The following is a 6,783-nucleotide window of genomic DNA, read 5'->3' on the forward strand; positions in this document are numbered from 1 at the left end:
TATCAATGAATAAAAGTGGAGCATAGTTAAGGATGTTTATTATATCTTTTAAAAGAAACACCTTCATCCAGTGAAGAAATGGGCAGAAAACATGAATAGACACTTCTCTAAAGAAGACATCCAGATGGCCAACAGGCACATGAAAAGATGCTCAACATCGCTCCTCATCAGGGAAATACAAATCAAAACCACACTCAGATATCACCTCACGCCAGTCAGAGTGGCTAAAATGAACAAATCAGGAGACTATAGATGCTGGAGAGGATGTGGAGAAATGGGAACCCTCTTGCACTGTTGGTGGGAATGCAAACTGGTGCAGGCGCTCTGGAAACAGTGTGGAGGTTCCTCAAAAAATTAAAAATAGACCTACCCTATGACCCAGCAATAACACTGCTAGGAATTTACCCAAGGGATACAGGAGTGCTGATGCATAGGGGCACTTGTACCCCGATGTTTATAGCAGCAGTCTCAACAATAGCCAAATTATGGAAAGAGCCTAAATGTCCATCAACTGACGAATGGATAAAGAAATTGTGGTTTATATATACAATGGAATACATGGGGCAATGAGAATGAATGAAATATGGCCTTTTGTAACAACGTGGATGGAACTGGAGAGTGTTATGCTAAGTGAAATAAGTCATACAGAGAAAGACAGATACCATATGTTTTCACTCTTATGTGGATCCTGAGAAACTTAACAGAAGTCCATGGGGAGGGGAAGAAAAAAAAAAAGAGAATAGAGAGGGAGAGAGCCAAAGCATAAGAGACTCTTAAAAACTGAGAACAAACTGAGGGTTGATGGGGGGTGAGAGGGAGGGAAGGGTGGGTGATGGGTATTGAAGAGGGCACCTTTTGGGATGAGCACTGGGTGTTGTATGGAAACCAATTTGACAATAATTTTCATATTAAAAAAACACCCTCAGCTTATTAATCTTCTAATAAAAAATATTCATAATTATATCTAAGAGAAAGGATAAGTTATTAATAATCATACATTTAGAAGACTTTTAAAAAAAAGGGAAACATTTTCTAGTGGAGCAAATTCTTCAAAATGCAGGTAAATGTGATCTAGCAAAAACATCACGAACTCAGGCCTTTTATAAATACATACATATAATTTCATATTTACCTTTTAATAAAACATTGGAAGGTCAGAATGACAAAATGTGCCAGAACTACAGTTCATATTTAGAGGAATAATGATCGTATCTTTCCATGCTTCTTTTAGATTGACATTGGAATAATTATACAACAGTCCACAAATCGATAATACACTATATACATATGCCTTGTTAGAATATCAAACCCTAAAAGTCTGTTCATAATTTGGTTGGTCAACACAACCCTTAATTTTCTTGAAAAAGCCACACACACACACACACACACACACACACACACACACACAAAACAACAACAACAAAACAAAAACAAGCAATTTTCTCCCTTCCATGTTGGCTTCCCAAATAATGTCTGCATGGAGCCTGCAGGGAAACTTAGGAATTGGAACTCTTTTTCAATTAGTAAAGGAAAATCAAAGAGAATTTCCAGTAGTGACTCAATTAATCCAAGCACAGCAGGGAGTAACATCCTAATAGTTGGAATAAGAAATGGTGGGAGGATGCCTAAAATACATTTCTAATTCCAAAGCTTGAAAACTGAGTGGCCTAAGGCAATTTTACCTGCCTACCAGTCCTGCATGTTTCCCCATTGTCAAAATAAAAAACTGAAATTTAATTTAGTTTCATCATGTAGCAAGTGTTCAGAACATTTACATGCTCTACTAATGGGGTTCATAGAGCACCACAAAGAAGGGGCCTAGAGACTGACAAGACTATTAAATGCTACTTATGTCCTAAGTTAAGTTTGTACACCTCAGGTCTTCATTGATGTCAAGAATATTTTCACATCTGTCTTCAATTCTAAGATATTTCTACTTTTCAGGATGGGGAGATATTTATCAATGTACCCGAGACAGTTTTGATAGCATAAGTTTCAGTTTTAAACCTCTCTTGAGAGGCTCTCACATTTTGCAGGTTCACCTAGGCTGATTCCAAGGAAGTCTCTTGAGTAACTATCCTCGGGCCATCTGCATGCATTTTAGCTTCTAGCTGAGATCCCACTGAGTTAACAGTTTGTTAAAATTGTTTTTAGAAATATGTTCCTGAGTGGCAAAGCTCCAAATAACATCTAAATTATCATTTGTGAGGCATGAAGGGGAGTGTGGCTGTCTCCACCACGTCCCCCACAGGCCAAGGTCCACCCTGACAAAACACAGGGTGAAGCTCTCATCACACAGGAAATACACAATACCTACAGCAGCTTCAACTCAGAGGCAATGTGACAGCAGAGCTACAGGGTAAACACAGCTCATTAGGACAGTGGAGTTTTGCTTGCTTCCTCTTCCCATCTTCTCATTTTCCAATCAAAATGCAGATTTGCTTTGAAAGTTCAAACTGGTCCCAACAGAACCTACTGAGTAATATTATTTTACGTTTATTGCTATGTAGAAAGAGTCATGCTAATTTTCTGTTTTTGACTCTTCACACATATTCTTTCTTCTGTTTGGAATGTCTTTCCTCTTCTCAACTTGGGTAAAGTCCAATCCTAAAGGAAGAAAGTCTTCCTTGGGAACCTTGTGCCCTCCCCAGGTAATTTGAGTACCCATCTACGGACACACAGGCCCTCCTTTGGCTCCTATTTCGTAGCACTTTTCCCACAATGTTTGGGTCACTTTCTGGATCACTAGATTGTAACCTCCCTGAAGTAGAGAACAGATGGCATTACCTTAGTGTCTACAGGGTCTTTAGCACAATTCCTAACACGGAGGTATATACTAAAATAAGCATGTTTATTGAATTAATATACCTAGCACTATCCAGCAATAAATGTTGTCAGTGACTAACAGGATTTAGATTCATATATTCTATGTAATTATTTCAGCATTTTCAACACACACACTAGCATGTAGATAATAGATTATCTTTAAACTCATCCTTTTCTTAGATTGTCCTCTGACTCAAATGTGCTTTCTTGTAGCCATAATGTATTCTCATTTATCTTTTTTATTAGACTTTGAAAAAAGGGACTGTGCCCTGCTTCCTATGGCTATCAGGGTGCAAAAATAAATATTTTTGGAATGAATAACCAACCAAATCTGAAAAGATAATTGTTGATGCCCATGCCTAGGAAGAGGGCATGGCTATTGTGGATTGACTCAACAGATACACAGCTAATCAGAGGTGATAACTGGAGTTAAGAAGGGAGAGTAGGGTTGGAACTGGGATAAGGAGTTTAGGAAATTCATAATAAAAACCCTTCCATAGACTAAATAACACTAGCCACAGTCAAAATAAAAGAAATTATCTCCTATATAAAGATGTTGCCATAGTAATAGGGGGTGTGAGGAGGAGCCAAGATGGCAGAAAGGCATGGAAGCTTTTTGTGTGTCTCGCATCCATGAAATACAGCCAGACCAACGCTAAACCATCCTACACACCTAGAAAACCGACTGTAAGATTAACACAACAATCTGCACAACCTGAACCACAGAATTCAGCAGGTACGCGACACGAAGAACTGAACTTGGGGAGCAAGAAGCCCCGAAAGTAGGGAACCCCTTTTGTGGGTGGAGAGAGGACGGAGACTGGGGAGGGGGGAGCATATGGGAAAAGCACCCCTCCCCAAAAGCAGCTGAAGAGAAAGTGGAAAATTGGAAACAGCCGCAGGGACTAAACTAAAAAGGGAGAGAGAGGCGAGGGTTTAAATTCCATTAAGACTGTAAACAAGGGGAGCGCAAAAGCTGCAACTCCGCAGCTCCATACCTGGCGGTGCTCTGGTGGGAAGGGCGAATCCCCAGGAACAGAGTGGGGTCCGGGAGGTTCTCAGGCCACACAGGGAAAAGCTGTCCCACTGCTGGAAGGACACTTGGTAGAGACTGTTGAAGCCACCTGGTCCCAGCAGACCCCGGAACGCAGCCACTTTCGCTGGTGCTGGGGCAAGGTTGTTGAGGGTGAAGCCTGGTGCCAGATGTGTGTTGCAATTTTCCATGGTCCCTGAAACGCTGGGGCTACACTGTCTCATGATTTTTTGGGGGGCGGGCTGTCACCTGGCCGTAGTCTCAGGGCACTGGCAGCAGCAGGGTCCAGCGGGCGTTCCTGGGTGCAGCTGACATTCAGCCATTGCTCAGTGAGACCCTCCCGCAGAGGAGTGGAGCGGGTCATAGCCACAGTCCTTTGGAAGTAAGGGGCCGGGGAAAAGAGCTACATCTGAGACAAAACTTGGGAGAGAGGTACCGCCTGCGGCCTGATCACGGAGAGTGGAAAAGCAGGGAGTGGACGAGAACTGAAGACGAAGGACCGGTGCGCGATTGCGGATCCGGGAGAACAGACTGCGTGGCTGGGGGGCGCCATTTTTCACCGCTCCCGCGCATGCGCACGCGCACCAAGGAGCACTTGCAACCATCCACCTCAGTAGGCTAGCAACTCCATCTAGTGGAGAGCGGAGCTGTTACACCGAGCCCCGCCCAGCTGTGCCATCTTCCCTTTTCAAGAACACAAGCCTCACCTGCGGCTTAATTTATGGACTACAAAGAGCTACATGGACTGACCTCTAGGGGAAAACGAAGCAATTTCAGTCCTACTTCAATCTGTTAGCAGGTTCATCTATTCAATTTTTTTTCTCCCTTTTTCCTTTTTCTCTTTTACAATTCTTTTCTTTTTCTTGAATACGGAAAGAGAAAACACTCATTTTCATTTACAATTTTCATTAAAAATATCTGTCTTTAATTTTTATTACTATATTTTTGACTTTTGTGGAAATGTTTTCAAATTATACTTCACTTCCATCATTTTATTTTAGTCTACTTCAGTGTACTCACCTTTTCAAATTTTCAATTTCCTTTTTTTCTTTCTTTTTCTTTTTTCTCTTTTTCATTTTTTTTCTTTTTCTTGAATGCAGAAAAACTTTATTTTTACTTTCAATTTCATTTAAAAATATTTTTATTTAATTTTTACTCTATATTGCTGCTTTTATGTAAATTTTTTCAAATTCTATGTTACTCCCATCATTTTATTTCAGTCTACTGCAGTGTATTCACTTTTTCAAATTTTCAAATGATTTTTTTGTCGTTTCTTTTTTCTTTTTTTAATCTTTGTTCTCTTTTTCATTTCTTTTCTTTTTTCTTAAATACAGAAAATGAAAAATTCATATTTTTTTCTTTTTAATTTTTATTAAACATATTTTTCTATAATTTTTTAAATATATTCTCTACTTTTGTGTATTTTAGTCTGCTTTAGTGTATTCATTTTCTCAAATTCTCAAATGATTTCCTTTTGTTTTTCCTCTCACCCCCCCCCCTTTTTTTTTGTTTCTCTAACCTGTCAAACCACTTTCTACACCCAGACCAAAACACACCTAGGATCTAGCATCAACTATTCAATTTTTGTGTCTGTGTGTTTTTAATTTTTAGTTTTAATATTTTTAAAATTTTTTTAATTTCAATTTTTCTACCTCATTAATTCTTTTTCTCCCTTCAAAATGACAAAATGAAGGAATTCACCCCCAAAGAAAGAGCACAAAGAACTGACAGCCAGTATTTAACCAACACAGACACAAGCAAGATGTCTGAACCAGAATTTAGAATCACGATAATAAGAATACTAGCTGGAGTCGAAAATAGATTAGAATCCCTTTCTGCAGAGATAAAAGAAGTGAAAATAGCCAGAATGAAATTAAAAATGTTATAACTGAGCTGCAATCATGGATGGACACAGCGGCGGCAAGGATGGACAAGGTAGAACAGAGAATCAGCGATATAGAACACAAACTTATAGAGAATAATGAAGCAGAAAAAAAGAGGGAGATTAAGGCAAAAGAGCACGATTTAAGAATTAGAGAAATCAGTGACTCATTAAAAAGGAACGACATCAGAATCATAGGGGTCCCAGAGGAGGAAGAGAGAGAAATAGGGGTAGAAGGGTTATTTGAGCAAATCATAGTGGAAAATGTTCCAAACCTGGGGAAAAACACAGACATCAAAATCCAGGAAACACAGAGGACTCCCAGTAGATTCAATAAAAACCAACCATCAACAAGGCATATCATAGTCAAATTCACAAAATACCCAGGCAAGGAGAGAATCATGAAAGCAGCAAGGGGAAAAAAAAGTCCTTAACCTACAAGGGAAGACAGATCAAGTTTGCAGCAGACCTATCCACAGAAACTTGGCAGGCCAGAAACGAGTGGCAGGATATATTCAGTGTGCTGAATCAGAAAAATATGCACCAATAATTCTTTATCCAGCAAGGCTGTCATTCAAAATAGAAGGAGAGATAAAAAGTTTCCCTGACAAACAAAAATTAAAGGAGTCTGTGACCACTAAACCAGCTCTGCAAGAAATTTTAAGGGGGACTCTTTGAGGGGAGAAAGGATTATATATATATACCAAAAGCAACAAAAGATTAGAAAGGACCAGAGAACACCACCTAAAACTCCAACTCTACAAGCATCATAATGGCAATAAATTCATATCTTTCAGTACTCACTCTAAACATCAATGGACTCAATGTTCCAATCAAAAGACATAGGGTAACAGAATGGATAAGAAAACAAGATGCATCTATATGCTGTTTACAAGAGACCCTCTTTAGACCTAAAAACACCTTCATGTTGAAAATAAGGGGATGGAGAACCATCTATTATGCTAATGGTCAACAAAAGAAAGCCCGAGTAGCCATACTTATATCAGACAATCTAGACTTTAAAATAAAGACTGTATCAAGA

The sequence above is a fragment of the Panthera leo genome, chromosome B3, assembly GCF_018350215.1.
Source record: "Panthera leo isolate Ple1 chromosome B3, P.leo_Ple1_pat1.1, whole genome shotgun sequence".
Classification (NCBI taxonomy): domain Eukaryota; kingdom Metazoa; phylum Chordata; class Mammalia; order Carnivora; family Felidae; genus Panthera; species Panthera leo.